Consider the following 23,603-nt stretch of genomic DNA (forward strand, 5'->3'; position numbering starts at 1 on the left):
CAGTTAAGTAAAGGCACATGGAGGCATCCGATTTACTCCCCGCCTTCTTTATCATTTCACCATCATCAGGGGCCATTTGGGGAGCTGCCATTTAGGACATGGCTTCCAGAAATTCGTTTTAAAATCTCAACTTTTCTGTGGCACCTGGGTGGCTCCATCGATTACCTGCCTGACTCCTGATCTCAGCTCAGGTCACGATCTCATGGTTCGAGCCGCGCTCTGGTTCCTTGATGGCAGCACGAAGCCTGGAATTCTGTTTCTCCCTCTCTCTCTCTCTCTCTCTCTCTCTGCCCCTCCCCTGCTCTCTCTCTCTCTCGCTCTCTCTCTCTCTCAAAATAAAGAAATAAACTTAAACAAATCTGAACTTTTCTTTCAGAAGCAGCATGACTCAGTGACAAGGCTGGAATAAAGTAGCATGCCGGAGTGGTTACAACGTCGTGTATATAAACAACCTACAGTTTGGACACTGAGGATCTTGATTCAAGTCAGATTAGATGCTTCATAGAATGTGACTTTGGGAACCAAAGAACCGTTATCAGACTCAGCATCTTCCTGTGTAAAATGAGGAGTAGGACCATAAAGTACCATGAACCATGTAAAGAGCATTAACTGAAGGTGTAAAAATGTATTGTTAACTTTGGTTACTCGTGAGGTATTTTTCTCTCACGTATTTCCGTATGACGTGAGAAAAATAAAGACATAGTTGCGAAGAGCAAATGAGACAAGTATTGTAAATTATAATGATGGGTATGAGTGTAAGTTGTCATCACTGACAGCTATCACCCAAAAATCCTGCCTCACCAGGCAAAGACAACTCCTCTGGGTTTGTCTCTACAAATCCATGTGCCTGCTCAGTACCCAAGAGAGGGTATCCCACGGGACTCAAGAGTGTAGGCTTTAAAGGGTGCCTGGGTGGCTCAGTTGGTTAAGTGTCTGACTTCCGCCCATGTCATGATCTCACGGTTCATGAGTTCGAACCCGCGTCGGGCTCTATGCTGACAGCTCAGAGCCTGAAGCCTGCTTCCGATTCTGTGTCTCCCTCTCTCATTCTGTCCCTCCCCCACTCATGCTCTGTCTGTCTGTCTCTCTCTTAAGAATAAACATCTTTAAAAAAGAGTATAAGCTGTACAGTCTAGAAAACTGAGATTTGAATGCTAGCTCTACCCCTTTGCAAGTATTTAAACTAAAGTCCATTTCCTAAAACCCTATTAGAATCATGTTGTGGTGGGGCACCTGGGTGGCTCAGTCGGTTGAGTGTCCAGCTTCTGCTCAGGTCATGATCTCACGATTTATGGGTTCGGGCCCCACATCGGGGCTGACAGCTCAGAGCCTGGAGCCTGCTTTGGATTCTTTGTTTTTCTCCCTCTGCCCCTCCCCCTGCTCGTGCTCTGCCTCTGTATCTTCCTCAAAAATAAATAAACATTTAAAAAATTTTAAAAAAAAGATCATGTTGTGGTGTTTTACTTCTTCCACTTTATCTGTCAAATGATCTTACATTTTTCATCCTCTCATCCCTTTGTTCCAGTATGGAATATTTACTTACCAATCTTTGTCTTCCATTCCATGAATTCTCTCTTTTTTAAATGTTTACCTACTTTTGAGAGAGAGAGGAGAGAGAGAGAAAGAGAGAGAGAGAGAGTGGGGGAGGGGCACACAAGATGCCAAGTGGGCTCCACACTGACAGCAGAGAGCCCGATGTGGGCCCCAAACTCATGAACCACAAGACCATGACCTGATCTGAAATTCAGTGCTCAACCAACTGAGCCACCCAGGTGCCCCAGTGAATTCTCTCTTAAGCTATGCTTAAGCTACTCTTTGGTCTGTCTATTGAGGGTTTTTTTTGTTTGTTTGTTTCCTCATTCTATCTTTTGTACATGTGTATTTAGCTCCTTGCCAAATATATCTTTGTTCATAAGTGCCTCTTTCTCACCATTGTCTCTGTAACTTATTTTATCTCTTTGCACATTTACCCATAATTAACACCTGTATTGGAGTTCCATTTCCAAAAATTCATTGCCCATGATTTCTCTAATTAGCCCCATTAGTTGACTATTTTTCTAGCATTGTTTAAAAATGTGTGTGCTTTACAGCAAAGGAAACAACCAACAAAACTAAAAGGCAACCAACAGAATGGGAAAAGATATTTGCAAATGACATATCAGACAAAGGGCTAGTATCCAAAATCTATAAAGAGCTCACCAAACTCCACACCTGAAAAACAAATAACCCAGTGAAGAAATGGGCAGAAAACATGAATAGACACTTCTCTAAAGAAGACATCCGGATAGCCAACAGGCACATGAAAGATGCTCAACGTCGCTCCTCATCAGGGAAATACAAATCAAAACCACACTCAGATATCACCTCACGCCAGTCAGAGTGGCCAAAATGAACAAATCAGGAGACTATAGATGCTGGAGAGGATGTGGAGAAACGGGAACCCTCTTGCACTGTTGGTGGGAATGCAAATTGGTGCAGCCGCTCTGGAAAGCAGTGTGGAGGTTCCTCAGAAAATTAAAAATAGACCTACCCTATGACCCAGCAATAGCACTGCTAGGAATTTACCCAAGGGATACAGGAGTGCTGATGCATAGGGGCACTTGTACCCCAATGTTTATAGCAGCACTCTCAACAATAGCCAAATTATGGAAAGAGCCTAAATGTCCATCAACTGATGAATGGATAAAGAAATAGTGGTTTATATACACAATGGAGTACTACGTGGCAATGAGAAAGAATGAAATACGGCCTTTTGTAGCAACATGGATGGAACTGGAGAGTGTTATGCTAAGTGAAATAAGCCATGCAGAGAAAGACAGATACCATATGGTTTCACTCTTATGTGGATCCTGAGAAACTTAACAGAAACCCATGGGGGAGGGGAAGGAAAAAAAAAAGAGGTTAGAGTGGGAGAGAGCCAAAGCATAAGAGACTCTTAAAAACTGAGAACAAACTGAGGGTTGATGGGGGGGGAGGGAGGGAGGGTGGGTGATGGGTATTGAGGAGGGCACCTTTTAGGATGAGCACTGGGTGTTGTATGGAAACTAATTTGACAATAAATTTCATATATTGGAAAAAAATGTGTGTGCTTTATAAGTTTTGTCTGTGAGCTGATCCTCAGTGGTCCCTCAGAATTGTTTTCTAAGGGTGCTGCAGATGTTCCTGTGTTTGGAGAAGCCCTTAAGGGGCTGTTTTGTGAACACCCAAGCTTGGGCCTAATAGAGCCCAGGCCAATGTCTACATTAGTTTCCATCTATGGGCTTTTACACACAAGGATGGCATACACAGTCATACGTGGTCCAGCATTTTTTATTCAATTTCCCACAATTAACTCTGCTTATGGCCATGACTTGGGGGAGTTGACTTACTTTCTGGAAGCATCCTTGAGGTGATAGGTTAAAGTTTTCCAAAAGGGAGTCCTTTCTTGTCTTCCAGATTTCAAAAGGAACCATAGTTCCTATTACATAAGGAGTTCCAGTTACATAAGGAGTCTGAGACTTTGATACCAATTTCTATGAATGTGTTTAGACATCAGCCGTTAAGGCACATATCTTGTGCAATTGCCCTATGAGCCATGCAATTTCATGCACCTCTGGGACTACACTTCCATTGTGGTGGAATAGTTCATAAGTGTTTTTAAAAATTCTTAGCTTGGCCTGGTTCTATATTTAAACGACGGTGATAATTATAATAATCTCATCATTTTCATCAAGCATTTCCATCTGTTTAAAATTGAGGGAAGAGACTCATGTAACTCATTTGTCCATCTCTACTGGAAGATCCTCTTTGACTTACTTTGGAGATGGTACTTTGTTCATTATAATCCTAGATTCAGTATAATTCTCTCCCATTCTTAAGACATCATAAAAATGAACAAACACAACATTATCTAAAATACCAAAATCTAAACTAGTAAGTTCTAATATTCTAGTTTAAAAAAAAATCAAACAGATGAAGCCATCAGGGGAAACCATCTCAGTGGACCTCTCCTTTTGATGCTAAAACCGGAATTACTGCCAGCTCACTAATTTGTGAGAGAGAAAGAGAGACAGAGAGATAGAATAACAAGAGACACTCCCCTAGGAACCACATGATTTCTGATTCTGATAGTGATCACAGAGAACAGGAACTCCAGATCTGATCCTAACAGGAGACACACTGAGTTAATTTTCATCCACTTTCCTTAAAAACAAAACAAAACAAAACAAAACAAAACAAAACAAAACAAAAAACAGGGGCACCTGGGTGGCTCAGTTGGTTAAGCATCTGACTTCAGCTCAGGTCACATCACCATCTCACACCTTGTGAGTTCGAACCCCGCGTTGGGCTCTGTGCTGACAGCTGAAAGACTGAAGCCTGTTTTGAATTCTGTGTCTCCTTCTCTCTCTCTGTCCCTACCTCGCTCACACTGTTTCCCTCTAGCTCTCAAAAATAAATAGGCATTTAAAAAAAAAAACAAACAGATCAATGCAATTGTTTGCAAGTAGTTTATCATGTAGTTTTAAGATACATATTAAGAAAAGAACCTGGGGCACCTGGGTGGCTCAGTCAAGCATCAGACTCTTGATTTCCAATCAGGTCATGGGATCAAGCCCCAAGTTGGGCTTCTTGCTGATAGCAAAGGAGTCTGCTTGGGATTCCTTCTCTTCCTCTCTATCTGCCTCTCTCTCTCTCTCTCTCTCTCTCTCTCTCTCTCTCTCTCTCTCAAAATAAATAAATAAACTTAAAAAAAATGAATGTCATTAAAAAAAAACCACAAAATTGGTGTTTGGGTAAGACACTTCACCCTGTAGCCTACATCCTATAATAGGCTTTTCAGCTTGAGAGATTTCCCCTTAAGGATTGGAAACCTATGAACTTTCTTTTCAGAGGAGAACAACTAGTATACATTTGTAGACAGCTAGCCTGATCCTGAAATATTCCTGCAGCCAAAATTCAGGCTGCAGCTCATTTCTCAGGCTTCCAGTTTTGCCAAAACAATAGGCTAGATAACCAGAAAATGTCCTCACTTAGAACACTTAGGAGGTCTAAACAAATATATTGAACATCCTTTAAACTCATAGCTAAACTTGTGATTAAGTAAGAGAGATTCTCAGGGGTCAGATATGAAGAGAATATTGAAAAGTACAAATGTCAGCAGGTGAGAGGAGGTTGCAATGACCCTAGGAGGTGCCGTCAGCTTCAATGATGTGTTTTATATTCTTATATTTTATTACCATGGTAGATGAAATCTTGGGCCAATGGGAAACAGGGAAAGGAAACGAACTCCTACATAAAGCTGAGACCCTTGACAGCTGGATTAGTAGAATATATCAAAAAGACTTTGTCTGAGTCTCCTTGGTATTTGAATGAGAAAACAGAGTTCCCTTAAAAATTCATAACGATGCAACTGTACCACATAGATTTGGGGTCAAATGTAGAGCATCTGCATGGTGTGTGCACTTTTGAACAAAGAAAAGGATATTAAATTGATCCCAATTTGTAATACTTCAAAGCTCTTGCAAAAGAAAATTCGAAACCACCTTAGAAAAGCATGCCCTTTAGCCAAGTCATACACGATTTCCACAGGGAAGGCCAGTGTAAGGAAGCTTCACATTAAAAAATGTAAAGGTCATGAGGAAACAACAAACCATGAGCAAGAGTCAGTATACACACACACACACATACATGCACACACACACACATACACACGCATACATCTACACACATACACACATACACACATACACACACACGCACAGAATTAGGCTACCAAGAACATCAGATTGTAGAATAATCTGAAATTATAAATAATTCTATTGAAAATTATTAATCATATAATATAAGGAATTAAGACATATAAATAGTTTATGAAAAAAAAAGAACAGAGATATTTGAGAAATAAACACCTAACACTTGCAGAGATAGAAAACCTTATCATTTAAATTAAAGCAGAGCAAATGGGTTAAAGAACAAATTGGAAACAATTTCAGAGAGCTGGAAAATACAGGAAAGAAAATTACTCCTCATGAATTACTGATGGGGCACCTGGATGGTTTAGCCAGGAGAGCATGAATCTCTTGGTCTCAGGGTTGTGAGTTCAAGCCCCATGCTGGACATGGAACCTACTGAAAAATGAAGAGAAACATTGAAAAATTAAAAGATAAAAAAATATAAAAGGAAAGTTAAAAAACATGGGGTTAGAGAGAAGATTTTCCATATATCTTGTAGGATTTCCAGACAAATAGGTCTTTGTGACCTTGGATTTAATCAATTATTTCTTAGATATGATATCAAAAGTACAGTGAGCAAAGAAAAGCAGACACACTGGATTTCATGAAAATTAAAACTTTTGTATTTTTTTTAAATTTTTTTAACGTTTTATTTATTTTTGAGACAGAGAGAGACAGAGCAGGAACAGGGGAGGGGCAGAGAGAGAGGGAGACACAGAATCGGAAACAGGCTCCAGGCTCTGAGCCATCAGCCCAGAGCCGGACGCGGGGCTCAAACTCACGGACCGCGAGATCGTGACCTGAGCTGAAGTCGGACGCTCAACCGACTGAGCCACCCAGGCGCCCCAAAACTTTTGTATTTTAAAAGACACAAGAAAATGGAAAGAAGTCACAAAATGGGAGAAAATATTTGCAAATCATGTGTCTGATAAGGATCTAAGCCATAATATGTAAATAATTCTCAAAACTCAACAATAAAAAGATAACCCAATGTTAAAATGGTGCAAAGGGTGTAAGCTGATATTTCTCCAAAGATGATACACGAATGGCCAATAAGCACATGAAAAATGTTCAACATCATTATTCAGTGGGAAAATGCAAACCAAACCATGAGATACTACTTGATGCTTTCTAAAATATGTACAATAAAAAATGGCAATTACAAGTATAGATGAGGATATGCAGAAATTGTAACCCTCACACACTACTGGTGGGAATTTAAAATAGTGTAGCCATTTTGGACAATAGTTTGGAAGTTCCTCAAAAAGTGAAACATCAAATTATGTTGTTATGTAGCAATTTCCCACTCTAGTAGACAAAATAGTTGAAAGCATGTCTACATGAAAGCTTCTGCATAAATGCCCATAGCAGCATTATTTATGTTAGTCAAAAAGTGGAAACAATTCAAATGCCCATCGACTGTTGAATGGATAAGCAAATGTGGCGTGTTCATATGATGAAATATTATTCAGCCATAGAAAAGGAAGTGCTGTCTCATGCTGCAGTGTGGATGACCCTTGAAAACATTGTGCTGAGTAAAAGAAGCCAGAAAAAAAAAAATAAACAGTCACATATGGTGTGATACCATTTTTATATGTGATGACCACAATCATCAAATCCATACAGACCTAGAAAGGATTAGTGTTCACCAAGAGCTGGTAGAAGAGGGTACTGAGGACCGCTAACGGACATGGCGTTACTTTTGGGGTGATGAAAATGTTCTCAAATTAGATAGCAGAGGTGGTTGCACTACTTTGTGAATGTCCTAAAAACCATTCGACGCACACTTTAAAAGGGTGAATTTAAGGTAAGTGAATTAGATCTCAAAAAAAAAAAAAAAAAGGAAATAAATAAAGGAGCCCACTGTACAAACCTGTCAAACTCTACTCACATCACATCTATGAATATCTCATGAGCCAAAGCATGCCACATGATGTATGGGGGACAGGGAATCATACTTTGTCCATGGAGGTAGTGGGGAAAGACAAGATATTTCCTGAGCAATAATCTAATGGACCACAGACCATAATAAATCATAACTTTGGGTATATGAAATCATGGAGGAATAAAAATACTGGGCAAACTCAATATGTAAGGTCAGTGACTTAAAGCATTTTAAGGTTATTGTATTGATTAAGTGGAGGGTAAAATATTCATTAACTTTAGACTTAGTCAAGAAGCATATTACACCTCTAAGAATATATACATACATATATGTATATACATATACACCTACATAAAACATGCACATACATGTATGCATATGAGTATGTGTGTGTGTGTATGCACATGTAAATTCTAAAACAATAGGAAATAAAAAGGGAACAAGGATGACTTAATTCATTTGAAAAGGTGAAAAAGAAGGGGGAAAAGAGGTAAAGAGAAAGACTAGGGCATAGAAAACACAAAGTGTCATGGTAGAAATAATCCCAAATATATGAATAGTCACAATAAATGCCCCAAAGTCATCAGGGAAAACAAATTCTCCGCCGCAGTTTTTAAAATAATAACACCTTTATGTGTTACGCACAAATGAGAGCAAAGGAGGCTTTTCACCTTATTGCTAACCAAATACAAATATCCACTCTCCCCCCACCTTCAAGTTTGGCTCTAATGATAACACTTCATTCGTGTTTGAAAGCACTTTGCTTCAAATCTGGATTTGAAGGGCCTTTAAGCTCGCTGTAGAATTTTCCCACGCTCATCCTCATATCCACCCCACACTGTGGGTGGCAAATAGGAAAAGCCAACTTTTTCAAGTGGAAAAAAATGAGCAGGCCCAGAGAAATTTGCAAGTGATTTCCCAAGTGTATGTTGCGGAACGCTGGAACATAAAACACGTTATCTCCACGTGAAGATACAGCTGGGGTGAGTCTGTGACACGGAGCAGATCTGTGGTCTCTCCTTCCCTAACCTATTGCTTTCAATTGTCCGAAAGCACAGCCCAATTTGGAAGCCAGCGAAGCGAGGTTCGGAAAAGTAGGCAGGACACTGTCTGAGGTCAGTTGCTACAAACCACAATTCCCCTCTCAGGTTCTGGGCTTGGAGAGTATGGCTCACCATGCTCTCTGGTTTGAATGAAGTAAATAGACAAAAATATCCCAAGCATTTCATAGAATTGTGTTGGGAAAAAAATAAAACAAAACAAAACAAACAAGCAAAGCAAAACAAAACAAAACAAAAAAACAAAAAAAACAAAAAAACCCAAGCTTATCTGTTGTCGTTTAACCCCTAAAAAAAAAAAAAATCCCCTTATCCCTGAACTCGCACTGTGCCATATAGGCTGCAAACCGCATATAAAAATGGAATTCTAGGGGCGCCTGGATGGCGCAGTCGGTTAAGCGTCCGACTTCAGCCAGGCCACGATCTCGCGGTCCGTGAGTTCGAGCCCCGCGTCCGGCTCTGGGCTGATGGCTCAGAGCCTGGAGCCTGTTTCCGATTCTGTGTCTCCCTCTCTCTCTGCCCCTCCCCCATTCATGCTCTGCCTCTCTCTGTCCCAAAAAATAAATAAACGTTGAAAAAAAAATTAAAAAAAAAAATGGAATTCTAGACAATGGCCATATTAAAATATAACCACAGAGTGAAATGAAAAGGAAGAATCTAGAATCTACCAAACAACAGAACTTGGGGCTACCAGAGTGACCAAGAAATTCCCTAGCCTATCAGGGATCAACATTCCCATCTTCGGACCTACAGTATGTGATGATCATCATGGATATATGACAACCACTGTATATTATTTACCAGTATTTTCTTTTCCAAAGAGAAGGTTTATACCATCTATACCTCCACAGTGTGCTGGATGAGTCAGGTGAGGATAAATTTATAATCTAGACATATATCAAAAGACAAGGAGATGTTACATCCCCACGGGGCCAAGAGAGTTACATATCAGCTAAGGAGGAATATTGGACTTGAACTTTCTCCCTTTGAGTGAGTTTTATGTATGGGAAAGTAGATGTATGATTTATTTTGAACAGTAGAGATGTAGACTTTCCAGGATGCCTGTGACTATCATCCCTGCATTCATTTCTCCTCCTTTTGGAAAAAAGACCCTGAATTTCCTTTGGAAACTATCCCACCTCTTTTCTCAGTCCTACAGATTGGGTTGGATTGACCACACACCTACTTAATGGACCCTGAGTAGCTTAAGCCAATAGGAGAGATTCCATTTCCCTATTCATTCAAATCATTGGCAGAATTCAATTCCCTATGTTTATAGGACTGTGGCCCCCGTTTCTTGGCTGAATGTCAGCTGAGGGCCATTCCCAGCTACTAGAGATTGCCTGCATTCCTTAATTCGGGGCCCCCTTCCTCCATCATTAAAGCCAGCAACATAGGGTTGAGTCCTTTTCAAGCTTGCAGCGTCCTTTTTTCTTCCGTCAAATCTGTCTGACTTTTCTGTCTTCCTCTTCTACATTTAAGTATGCTTGTGCTTAGACTGGGCCCACCTCAATAATCCAGGGTAATCTCAGAGTTCATACCCTTAATCAGATCTGCAAAGTCCCTTTCACCATGTAAGTAACATAGTCATATGCTCCAGATATTCTAGTCTAGACATTTGGGAAAAGGGAGACATTACTCTGCCTGCCGTAACATTGTTACTATAGTTTTTAACAGGATTTCACAGAATTTGTTTTGGATACAGAAATCACAGTCTGAATGTTTATAAGAAGCGACTCCGTCTACTCTTCAAATTAACTAAGCATGTTGTTTGTAACATTTGCACAAAGTGAAAACAGTACTCATTACCCAAGTCTACTGATGTGTGACATGTACTTTACATCTGAGTGACATCTCCAAGTACATAGTGTTACTAGTATGGGAATAGTTTACCAATAACAGAAATCTTCCACTTTGGGTCACTAAAGTGAATAATCATGGATTATTCCTCTCTGCCTAATGGATCATCATATCCACATCTCCAAATTCTATTTAGCTGGATATGGCCAGGCCAGTAGGACTTCCTAAAAAATATGGAAACTATCATCTTCATATTAAGGTTTGTCCTAATTATTTTTATCTGGTCTATATCAGAGCCAAATGCATTGTGTTTAATTTACTAAATTCAAACCTACCTTCCTGGGTGGCTCAGCCGGTTGAGCATCATCTCTCTGCTGTCAGCTCAGAGCCCACTCTGGATCCTCTGTCCCTGCTCCCCCCCCCCCCCGCCCCTCCTCCACTCATGCTCTCTTTCTCCCAGAAATAAATATTTAGAAAGAAAGAAAGAAAGAAAGAAAGAAAGAAAGAAAGAAAGAAAGAAAGAAAGAAAGAAAGAAAGGAAGGAAGGAAGAAAGAAAGGAAGAAAGAAAGGAAGAAAGAAAGAAAGGGTAATAAATAACACTGGGGATAAGAGGCTCAAAATTCCGGTCTCTACTTTTCCTGTGCCGTTGGGCATGTCACTTCATTCCAGAGGATTTTCTCATTTACTAAAGGAAAGAGGGAAGAGAAAATAATTTCTTAGGTAACTTCTAGTTCTGGAAGTCTATGTATTACTAACTATATCAGATATAGAATCCAAAGAGTATTTTGAAATCCCTCACTCTTATTGAATTTGCCAGTTAAATCAGGACCCAACGGAATAACTATCTGTTAATACTTAAAAACACACAAAAATAAAAAAAAATTTAAATCCTAAAAATACAAAAAAAAAAAAAACACAAATAATGGGTGTTAACTAGACCTATTGTAAAGATTATTTCACAACATATATAAATGTCAAATCATTATGTTGCACACCTGCAACTATATGTCAATTATATCTTAATTTTAAAAGGAAGGGGAAACAGAGAATCCCAAGCAGGCTCCGTACTGTCAGCACAGGGACTGAAACCCACAGACCATGAGATCGTGAACCTCAGCCGAAATCAAGAATCAGACTTAACCGATTGAGCCACCCAGGCATCCAGTCAATTGTAAAAGGTTAAATAAATAAATAACATAGTAATATTCACTATTAGCTATCGAAAATTGCATTTTGCTTTTTACAACCTATCTTCTGAAAAATCACTTCTCTGAGCTCTTAAAGAGAGTACCTTTCCTTTCACAGAAGAGGCCGTATGCTGTCAAGTAAGCAGGCGCTATCTGCACTAGACCACCTGCATTCAAAGTCCAGGCTCTTACTTAGTAGCTGTATAATTGTGGAAAGGTCACTTAGCCTCCTTCTGCTTCAGTTCCCTCAGCTACAAAATAAAGACAATAATTTATTTTGATTGTATCCATATGAGACGATGGATGTTAACTCACTATGGATACCATGTGGCAATGTATGTGAGTCCAACCCTCATGCCGTATACTTGAAACACATATGGGGACATACGTCAATTATATCTCAATAAAACCTGGATGAGGTAAAATAATAAAAACACTCTCACAAGTAACAGAGTGCAGTCGGTGAGTTAATACAATGCACTCTCACTACAGAGTGAGACATGTAACAAATCCCGAATAAATGAGAGTTACTATTATTGCAAGACTTACAGATTCAGTTCTCATAAATGAAAAGTCTACCATCGTGAGATGATCATAGGGCCCATTCTTGAATTTACATGTCCTATGTCCAAATGCCTGGGTTTCTCAAATAAATTTTCAGCAGAAATAACAGCAGGGAAGACAAGGAAAACACATACGAAGGGGCACTCCTTGTAACAGTGGGGGTAAAGCTTAATTGAGCTAAAATTGTTTTCTTTTTCTGTTTGCATTTTAAGCATTTAAGAGTTTTTAAGCAAGTCTTGGAGCTGCTAGAACAAATTATGAGGATTCTGATTCTACACTGAAAAATGGAAGGGTGGGGGTGAGGTCATTGTTAAGCAGGCTTTAAAATTCCTGTGAGGTCCTAGACATTAGCTCTTAGTGATATTCAGGCCAGGACTTGAGGCAGGCTCTGGGGGTTGAACTGCATCTTCTGAGAAGACACCATTGTGCCTCCCTGCAAACTTTAGACCTTCACCCGATTTGTACGTTGGTGGCACTAACAAGGTCAGTGTGCATTTTCTGGGGCCCCTGGGTGGCTCTGTCTGTTGCGCTACCAACTCTTGGTTTCTGCTCAGGTCTTGATCTCACAGTTGGTGAGATCAAGGCCCCCATGGGCTCTGCTCTGACAGCACAGAGCCTGCTTGGGATTCTCTCTCTCTCTCTGTCCCAACCCTGCGCGCTCTCTCTCTCAAAATAAGTAAATACAGTTAAAAAAGAAAAAAGAAAACAGGAAAGTGTGTCTTCGGTCATTCCTTCCTTCAAGGGTGATTCGTACAGCCCAGGCCTTCTCTGCAGAGACAGTACAGGAGCGTACATGGTGACCAGCATGAATCGTGGTTTCTTCTGGGACTCCCCCAAAATAAAAAGAGTTCCATAGTAAGGAAAGCTTGGTAGTCCCAGAATAAGTGATGATGTTGATAAGAGGAAACATTCGTGTGTTTATTAAGTATCAGCACTTTATTTTTTAATGTTTATTTATTTATTTTGAGAGAGAGAGAGAGAGAGAGAGCAAGTAGGGGAGAGGCAGAGACAGGATGACAGAGAATCCCAAGCAGGCTCCACACTGTCAGCCCAGAGCCTAACATGGGGCTCGAACCCGTGAACCATGAGATCATGACCTGAGCCCAAATCAGGAATCTGATGCTTAACTGACTGAGCCACCCAGGGGCGCCTGAATGCCAGTGCTTTAAATACACTGTGCGACTCGATCCCTGTCACTAATCAGTAAGGCGGAAATATCACGCCCATTTTCTGTGGAAGAAAACCAACGCACGCCAAGCTCAAGCAACTGGCACACGATCACAACATTATTTAAACCTGTGTCTCTCTGCGTTCGGAGACCCTGATATTGACTGCCGTACTTTATTGCCTCCATAAAGACTGCAGGGAGGGCCCCTGCCACCCCTCCTAACCTCATCCCCAGAGGTGGTCTCTCACTTGGCTTGTCTCACTTTTCATCGGCATCCAGCTTCACATCCCCTATTTGTGTTTACTTAGGAAGGGCTTTGCTCCAGTGATTAAGGACCTAAGGCGGATAATTACCCTGTGATTTGCAAGCAGTGCAGTGGCTGGTATTTCTCGAGGTAGCATCGCCATATAAATATTACCTGTGTGCTGTGTCAGCTTATTGCCCACCTTGAGAGCAATCTCCCTGTTAGTTTTATGGCACATTAAGTCTCCTTTTGGAATGAATTGAGTTTGCACGAGTGGGATTGGTTACATCAGAATAAGAGAGTAAACAGCGGAGATGACTGGAAAAGCTATAAAACAGAAGCATTAGGCAAAGGAAAGGGAGGGGGGGAGGAAGGAAGGGGAGACACTGAAAGGAGAGGTTCAAAATGATAAACTGATTGAAATGGGGTGACTGTCTGAGCAGATCATACCCAAGGCAGAGAGTATGACCGTTACCAAGAACAGTGAGTCAGAGGATGGGATGACACTTAGCTCTACAGGAAGGAAATTACTTGGAGAAGAGAGCGGGGAGAAGAGAATCATTACTATTTATTAAATGTCTACGATGTGTTTCTCCCTGTACCTTCAAGCCAGCATGAGGGCCCAAACAGGCACCCCTGAAGTCTCTCGACTTGCCCCCTACGGACTGCACCATCACCGAAACCATCAAGGGAAATTAAGCACCATGAGCCAAGCACTTATCACACAGTATGGTCACTACTAGTCTGCTCACACTTCAACTATATGAAGCCAGAAAGCATCTCCTGGATCTTGGTATACCTAGTAACTAACACCAAGTTCTCCATAAGCATCTGTTTATTCAAAAGAAAATAAAGCGAATGCGCTGAGCAAGAAAGCCTCTCTATGAAAGAGCAGAGAGAATTGGAGTTCTTGGTGTGAATTTCAGGACAGGAATCATAGCCATTCAAACGCAGTTCAGTTTACTAATTTTAGGATACTGGGGGCACCGAGTTTGATCAGAGTCCCTAACTTAAATCATGTATTAACTTTGAGATTGGTTTGTGTTACAGGTGTGAAATTACAATAGTACAAGAAATACAATATTTCTTCTATTCACCACTACAGAGGTGTCTCTATGATGTACCATTAAGGGAAAAAAAAATGCACGGTGGGAAGTGTTTTAAAAGAGAGCACACAAACATGTGTGCTGTTTGCTAGTTTTAAAAAATAATTGAGGGTGCATTGTTGGCTCAGTTGGTTAAGTGTCTGACTCTTGATTTCAGCTCAGGTCATGATTTCATTCATGGTCGTGAGATTGAGCCCTGAGGCTCTGCACTGGGCCTGGAGCCTGCTTAGGATTCTCTCTGTCTCCCTCTGCCCCTCCCCTGCTTTCTCTCTGTCTCAAAACATAATACATAAAATAAAAATAAAAATAAAAATTGTTTTAAATTGATAAATTGAAAAATAAAATGGTAACCTATGGGAGGGAGGAAGAAGGTCTAAGGGACAGAGATTGAAGCTAGAAATATCTAAATATATCTTGTTTTATATGTTTTATCTCAGGATCAGATATTTAATATAAATAGAAAATAAAAATAAAATTTAAAAAGCAGTTCCTAAAAATCAAAAGCATAGTAAAACAAAGGAACCGAGCTGTGTATTGAGTTAGTAGCATAGTCATACATAGAAGAATTTTTTCAAGCAATGTAAAACATTTATTATACTGAATATCTCTAGTGGCATATATCCTAAACAGTAAGATTACTTTTAAAGTTTTTTAATGTTTATTTATTTTTGAGAGAAAGAGAGAGAGACAGAGACAGGGAGCGAGAGAGAGAGAGCATGAGCAGGAAAGGAGTAGAGAAAGAAGGAGACACGGAATCTGAAGCAGGCTCCAGGCTCCGAGCTGTCAGCACAGAGCCCGATGTGGGGCTCAAACCCATGAGCTGTGAGATCATGACCTGAGCCAAAGTCAGACACTCAACCGACTAAGCCACCCAGGCACCCCAACAGTAAGATTATTTTTAGAAAGTCTTAGTGACCATGCTTTCGAGGTGGCACTGACATTGTTATTCTGAGACTGTCATGAATTTTGGAATTTCACACATTAACCATTAAGCTGGTGACACTGCAAACCGAGCTTTTTGACATAATAGGATGTTACATAGATGTAAGATTGAAGAAATTAAGGCTAAAACTTGGTAACCCTAAATTTTAATTGGAATTTTATCTTTATAAATACATGTAAATAAATATGCATGTATCTGACACATTTTCATATTTATATACACATACGTCATGTATACGTGGATGTACATAAACACACATATTTCCTCCCCCTATTATGCTGTCCACCTAAAAGACCCAGAAACAAAGTAGCAACCAGTGCCCCTACCACACAGATTCTGGTCTTAAATACCTGGGTTCTTTGAAAAACAACTTAAAAAAAACTTTTTTTAATGTTTATTTATTTTTGAGAGAGAGAGTACGCACAAGTTGGAGAAGAGCAGAGAGAGAGGGAGACACAGGATCTGAAGCAGGCTCCAGGCTCAAAACTGTCAGCTCAGAGCCCGACCTGGGGCTTGAACTCATGAACGGTGAGATCATGACCTGAGATGAAGTCGGATGCTTAACCAACTGAGCCACCCAAGCACCCTGAGACATTTTTAATTTTAGATCTTGAACAAGAATTGTACAAGATTAGCTTATGATATTTCATTATACCATAAAACAAAGAAGTATTCAAGTACTATGTTGCAAAAAATAAAAAACAAAAACAAACAAAACAAAACAAAACAAAACAAAAAACCCACAATGACTGTGTTGCTGTTTTACGTACTAACACATTTTGGAAACAAACAGAAAAGTATTTTTGTTAATCACTATTTTTGTGTTTCTACTATTTTCTCCCGCATTAGTGTAACACACACACACGCATACACACATACCATAAATTTATGGTGGATAACATAGCATGGTTACATTTGGAGGGAGGAAAAGAACAAACCCACTAAAAGTCCATTTAGGTAAATAAAAAGTACCCTTTATGTCTGGCATAGGGTCTCCTAAATCTACTCTCATTTAAAATTGCTGTTACATGTTACTGATTAACTTAAAGACGTGGCCATTCATTGGCTTTTTATTTTATCTTTTGTTTCAAATAAATAGTATTTTCAGTTGTTTTGTTTTGCTCACATTATGTGCTCTACTTTTCACTACCAAATTAAGCATGGGGTAATTTTTATGCTTTTACCAAAATCAATAAAAGGTTTATGTTGCCTTTAATACAAATTAAATACAGAGGAAACTGGATAGAATCAGCTGCAAGGCTGTTTCAATTACACAATTTATATTAAAACCTCTCACAATTTTTAAAAATTTGCCCTATTTTGAAAAGTTACATTTTATATATTTGATGTTTTATTGGTGCATAAATGCTCACAATTGTTATCTCTTTATTGGAGACTGTGCTTCAGCAGTATAAAATAACCAGCCTTTTCCCATTGAATGTTTCTTACCTTGAGTTCTACTGAGCTGGAATGAAACTTTTCTCCCATGCGCCCGTTTTCCTGGTGCATTTCTTTTAAGCAGCACAGGCTTGAACTTTGCATTTTATCCGGTCAGCAAATTTTATGATAGTTCCCCTCTACCTATAGAATTTCACCAAAGATAAATGCCCCTAAACCAGAAAAATTACCCTTTTCAGCTCAACTTTGATGCAACAAAGGGAAAGAGCCTGACTACATACTCTGTGGCCTCTTAAAAGATGGCTATTCAGGGGCACCTGGGTGGCTCAGTCGGTTGAGCCAATTTGGCCCAGGTCATGATCTCACAGTTCCCGAGTTGGAGCCCTGCATCAGATTCTGCTTCGGATTCTGTGTCTCTGACTCCCTCTCTCTGCCCCTCCCCTGCTCTCTCTCTCTCAAAAATCAATAAACATTAAAAAACAAAAAAAGATGGATATTCAAATGTGGTCTGTGGACCTACCTGCATCAGAATCAGCTGAGATGTTTGGAAAAAGGTAGGCTGGGGGCTCCACCTCAGAGGTGAAGTCTGCATCTTTGGGGAGTGGAGCCCTGGCATGTGCATTTTCAGCAAGTTCCCTGGGTGATTCCTACAGTCATTAGAGCTTGAGAACCACTGACCAAAAGGCTAGTGAAAAGGTACACTAAGTTTGCTTCTTATTTATTTGGATGCTTTTAAAAAGAAGGGTTTCGGGGCGCCTGGGTGGCGCAGTCGGTTAAGCGTCCGACTTCAGCCAGGTCATGATCTCGCGGTCCGTGAGTTCGAGCCCCGTGTCAGGCTCTGGGCTGATGGCTCAGAGCCTGGAGCCTGTTTCCTACTCTGTGTCTCCCTCTCTCTCTGCCCCTCGCCCGTTCATGCTCTGTCTCTCTCTGTCCCAAAAATAAATAAACGTTGAAAAAAAAAATTAAAAAAAAATAAATAAAAAAAAATAAAAAGAAGGGTTTCTAATGAACTTTTTCTCTGGACAGGAACAGTTAAAGAGTTAATAAGAAGAATTTGGCAAGATTGATGGAGAAATTTGTTTTCCTATTCCCCCTCCCTCACCAACTCAGGGTAACTGAAGATAAGAGAGGTATAGTGTTTGAATTTGCCCTCTGTCCGGCTTTCTCCTGCATTTTTCTCCCACTTTGCCCAAATGTTTCCCATTTCTACCTTTCTTCCATTGTTAGTTCTGGCTGCTTGCCTATTTATATTTTACGATCCTGGCCTATAGGATCTTTTGTGTAAACAAACCAAGGCTCTTTCTCAGATTTTTTTTTTCTTGCAAAAGGGAGAAAACACATATTTGAAATAATAACAGTGTGTTAACATGCTCTGATTACACAATCAAGGTTTCTTCCTTTTTTTTTTTACTTCCTATGCAAGAGTTTCAATTTGCCAGGCCAAATATCTCAGTACTTTTGCTGTCAATCAATGAAGCTATAATATGTAATTCAATCATCATGCATTTCTTTCCCCACTGAACAAACATTTACTGACTTTTTAGATTAATCTTTTGGCTGAAGAACTCACAACATTGTCAAACACATAGTAGAGTATAATAACTAGATTGAGCCTCTTCCCTCTGCCCAAGGCATTAGTGAGGCAAATTTCTGTTTATTCAGTCTGTTTTATTAGGTCAGGTCATCAGAATGGGATTCTGCGTAAGCTTTAAATGACATCTCAATTCATTGGGTACACTCCTAATGGAATTCTATACACTTTTCCCTTGGGAAATACTTCTTTTGCAGGCCCCTAGGAAGTAAAGTCACCAGCAAAGTCACTAATGGGTTCAGAATATCTATTAGCAAATAAAGGTTGCGTTTAATCCTTGGAGACGTTGCACAAATAAAGTAAATGGACTTGTAGAGAGTATATACTTTACCCTTTAATTTCTACATATAAAAAAACCTGAGGTGCCCAGTGATGGGAAATTTTTTTTTGCTCAAGGCCAAATCATGAGTAACAAGGCTCAAAAAAAAAAAAAAAAATGAGTTAGTCCAGTGTTATATTATTGGTTGTGCCATGCTGTGAATGGGCTGTGTCAGAATATAATTTTTCACATATCAGTAAAACTTTTCTTTGGGCCCACTGATTCTTTACCTGTTTGTAAAAACCGTCATGCACGTGTTCTACAATGAATTCCTTAACCCTCTGTTTTTCCATCCTTATGACTATCAACAAGTCCTGTGAACACTACTCTTCAAGTAGATTCCACATTCAACCACTTGCCCTAGTTCAAGTCCCCAACATCTTTGGCTGTGATATTGTGATTTATCCTAAGAAATATGTAGTTGGTCTTCATCCTGTCATTGGCAGAAAGCTCCAAAAGCTCTTGGAATCATCCTACCTGATAAAAACGATGAAGGTGTCTTTTGTTATGTTAATGAGGTGGCTTGAAGGGCTGGTTGGAAGCCTTTGGGGAGTTGGAAATTAAGGTTCCTCCTCTCTCCTTCCCAACACACACACTTCCTGGGCTGGAGGTTGAATCCGTCCTTTCCTGTGTACTGAAGTCCCCATAAAACCCCAAAAGGGCAGAATTCAGAGAGATTCTGGGTTGGTGAGCTCACACACGAAGCTGCTGGGAAAGCCCAGCCTGGAGAAGGCAAGGAAGCATGGAGCCCTTTCGCCCTGCCTTGCCCTCTACATCCCTTTCATCTGCTTGTTCCTGAGTTATATCTTTTCATAATAAATCAGTGATCCAGAAAGTAAAAGGGTGTCCTGAGTTCTGTGAGCCACTCTAGCAAATTAATTGCACCCACCCAGGGGCTTGTGGGAACCTCTGATCTATAGCCAGCAAATCAGAAGTACAGGTCACAACCTGAGCTTGGGACTGGATTGGAGTCTGAAGTGTTAGGGTCGGGGGCAGACTTGCGGGACTCAGCCCTCAACCTGTGGAATCTGATACTGTCTCCGATACTCGCACGGATAGCGTCAGAACTGGGTTGAATTGTGGGACACCCAGTTGGTGTCTTGAGCATTGCTTATTGGTGTGGTGACCTCCACCACTCTCACACACATAGATACACACTGGAATTGGTCATCAGAACACCATTTTACCTGCCTAGTCTTCAGCTATCACTCATCCCAGGTGATCTCCCCACTTCTCTCCATGGCTTCCCTACCACTGTCACCCAGATCAATTCCCTACCCTGGAGCCAAAGTCAGTGATCTCAAAATGACAGTCTTTGATGAAAACAGCCAATGGATTGCCTATTCCTCTTGGCATAGAATCAATTTATTATCAAATCCTACAAGGTGTGATAGCATATGATTTGTGCCTAACTCCCTGACCTCACCTCTTACCACCCTCCCTCTTGCACATTTAACCAGAGGCACCCAGGTCTCTTATGGTTTCTCAGACATGCCAAGCTCACTTGGCTTCTGAGCCTTTGTACTTGCTCTGCCAGAAATGCTCTTCCTTCAGATTCCACTGGTTCATTCCTTTGCTTTTTTTCTGCCTCCTATCTAAATGTTACATCATTGGGGCACCTGGGTGGCTCAGTCAGTTAAGTGTCTGACTTTGGCTCAGGTCATGATCTCATGGTTCATGAGTTTAAGCCCCGCATTAGGCTCTGTGCTGACAGCTCAGAGCTTGGAGCCTGCTTCAGATTCTGTGTCTCCCTCTCTCTCTGCCCCTTCCCTGCTCATGCTCTGTCTCTCTCTCTCTCTCAAAAATAAATAAACATTAAAAAAAATGGTTAAATATTACATCATTACAGAGAACAGAATGTGGTTGGCAGAGGGGAGGGTGTTAGGAAACATGGGTGAAATATATCAAGGGGATTAAGAGGTACAAATTTCCAGTTATAAAATAAACAAGTCACGTGATGTATAGACTTGTCGAATCCCTATGTTGTGCACCTGAAGCTAATGTAACATTGTGTGTCAACTGTACTTCAATTAAAAAAATGAGTCACAGGGATTAAAATTATAGAATAAGGAATATAGTCAATAATATTGTAATAACTCCGTATGGTGGCTACACTCATCATGGTGAGCACTGAGTAAGTATAGAGTTGTCAAATCAATACGTTGCCTACCTGGGACCTAATATAACATTGTATGTCAATTGTACTTCCATAATAAAATTTTTTAAAAAGATATTCTGATTAAAATAAAAAGTTACATGATGAGCAAGGCCTATCCCGATCACCTGATCTCAAAGAGCTATCCTTTCTTCATCAGCCATTCCCTGTTACCTTACTCTACTTTTGTTTTCTCAATATTTACCTAGATAATTATACATTGATATATTTGTCTCTCTCCAACTAGCCTCCTGAGAGCAGGAAATATATCTATTGTGCATGTCTTTGATGTCTGACTAGCAGCATCAGCACCCTGCATGTCAAGACCTTAATTAATATTCATTGAGTAAATAAATAAACACCATCATTTCCTACACAGTCTGTTAAAAGCAAGAGGACATACAGTCATATGCATACGTACACAGTGCAGACACACACACACGTGCCAACACACAAATGCACGACCTACCCTGCTCAGAACACACTTGAAGAGATACGCTTAATTCTGGGTACACTTTCACAGACTGAAGAAGCCAGGCTATTAAAAAATGATTGAGTATAATGAAAACATCATTGAAAACCTGAAAATTTGCTTAACTTGAAAGAAGAGTAAACAGAGCATGGATAGAGCCAGGATAGATGGCAATTTTGGAAGAAAAATGTTACAGGAAAACAGATTCCAACTCCATTATTAGAAGGATTTTCAAAAGGCATAAATAACCAAAGATAGTATGGACTACAATGTGGAATGGTGGGTGAGTCCTGTGTCACGTAGGGTATGCAACCATAGCCTGGAACACCAGTGATGAGCACGACGATGGAAGGAGTTTTAGCATCACACAGAGAGCTGTGGGCGGTGGTCTGAGTGGTCCTTTCCAGCCCCAGGATGCTCTAATCCAGGGAGTCTACCATGATATCACTATTCGGAACACTGCTGAGAGTCTTTCTTAGAGACTGCTTTCAAAATCTATGACTTATTCCTTAGAATATCTTCATGAAGAATGAACTCTAGTTTTCTGAAGCAAGTGAGTGATAAAACTTGTTTATACATCTTCTAGTTTCAAAAAAAAATTGGTTGTGACTGTAAATTAGCCATTTTATTTTGGCATGACTTTTAAAATCCATTTTTTAATGTTTATTTATTTTGGAGAGAGAGAGAGAGAGAGAGAGAGAGAGAGAGAGAGAGAGAGAGAGAGAGAGAGAGAAGGGGAGGAGCAGAAAGAGAGGGAGACACAGAATCTGAAGCAAGCTCCAGGCTCTGAGCTGTCAGCCCAGAGCCTAACGCAGGGCTTGAACCCACAAACCCGCGAGATTGTGACCTGAGCCGAAAGTGGACGCTCAACTGACTGAGCCACCCAGGTGCCCCTTAAATTCCATTTTCAAATAAGAATTGCCATACTCTTTGGAGAAACGATGGAACTGCTGGAAAAATTCTTTTTAGAGGCTCTTCTTGGGAAGAACAAAATTTTCTGAACATGAAAATTCTGTAGGAATAAAAAAACACACAAAGAAAGATACTAACTTCCTCAAATTGCATGATAACGTCGCTGTTTGTGTAACCTTCATTAACCTCCATGATATATGTAAAGTGCTTTAATTAATATCTCATTTTATTCTCTCATAACATGTTTAGTAATAATATTGTCTGTGATTTTATGTTTCTGATGTGTAAACTGAGGATCATATAGGTGAAGTGGCCTTGTCCTTAGTTACAGAGCAAATTAAGTACGGAGCCCAGGTCCCGAACCCTCTGATGCCATGTTCGTGCTCATATTTTCCACCCAGGCTTTCTGAAGGGAAGACCCTCACCAACACTTCAGGATCCCAGGCCCCAGCAAAGGTGCATGGAAGAAATAATTCTGGGAGATTTACTTTTTATTTCCCCTCAAGCTACGCTGTATAAGAAACCTCCTATTCAGCCTCCTTGTTGGACTGTTCCAGCTATAAAGCACAATAAAAATGTCAAAAATTATTCTCCTCTCCCATAATGTGGGCCTTTTCTTGCCAGTGTGTAGAAGGCAATGATGGATTTTCCATACACTTTATAAATTGTCACACCCTTGTTATTTTGTTTTCCAAAATCTATTTACATTCCGTGGCTTTATGTTAAGCTTGGGTTACTAACTCGCACATTTATTCTAAACTTAATTGAATTTTTATTACTCATGATAAAATTGGTGTTTTGCATTTTGCACAATATTTCTCTGCTGTGGGCTTTCATAAGGTACAATTATACTTGAATCAGAGCCTGGGGCAATTAATTATTAATAAATAGAATAAAGATATTAATGTTTATCTGTAACAAATGAGAGGCTATATTTGCTCTCCTCAAGTGTCACAGCACAGCCTGGATTTTGATGCCCTTCTCTTGTGTTAATTAGTAAATTCCAATCCCAGGGCTACCATAGATAAATTATGTAATATTCAGACATTTGCAAGTCAAAGTCCAAATTAAGGCTTACACATTTGTACA

The 23,603-nt window shown here is 40.1% G+C and overlaps 1 long non-coding RNA gene across 1 annotated transcript; it reads left to right on the forward strand.

Annotated features, from left to right (window-relative positions):
• The first annotated feature begins 9,363 nt into the window (after positions 1 to 9,363).
• On the forward strand, positions 9,364 to 23,102 carry LOC111557861. The gene is made up of 2 exons (XR_002738257.2): positions 9,364 to 9,522; positions 22,916 to 23,102. It is a non-coding gene; the product is annotated as an uncharacterized LOC111557861 (long non-coding RNA).
• Positions 23,103 to 23,603: the final 501 nt, after the last annotated feature.

The sequence above is a fragment of the Felis catus genome, chromosome E1 (genome assembly GCF_018350175.1).
Source record: "Felis catus isolate Fca126 chromosome E1, F.catus_Fca126_mat1.0, whole genome shotgun sequence".
NCBI classification, from domain to species: Eukaryota; Metazoa; Chordata; class Mammalia; order Carnivora; family Felidae; genus Felis; species Felis catus.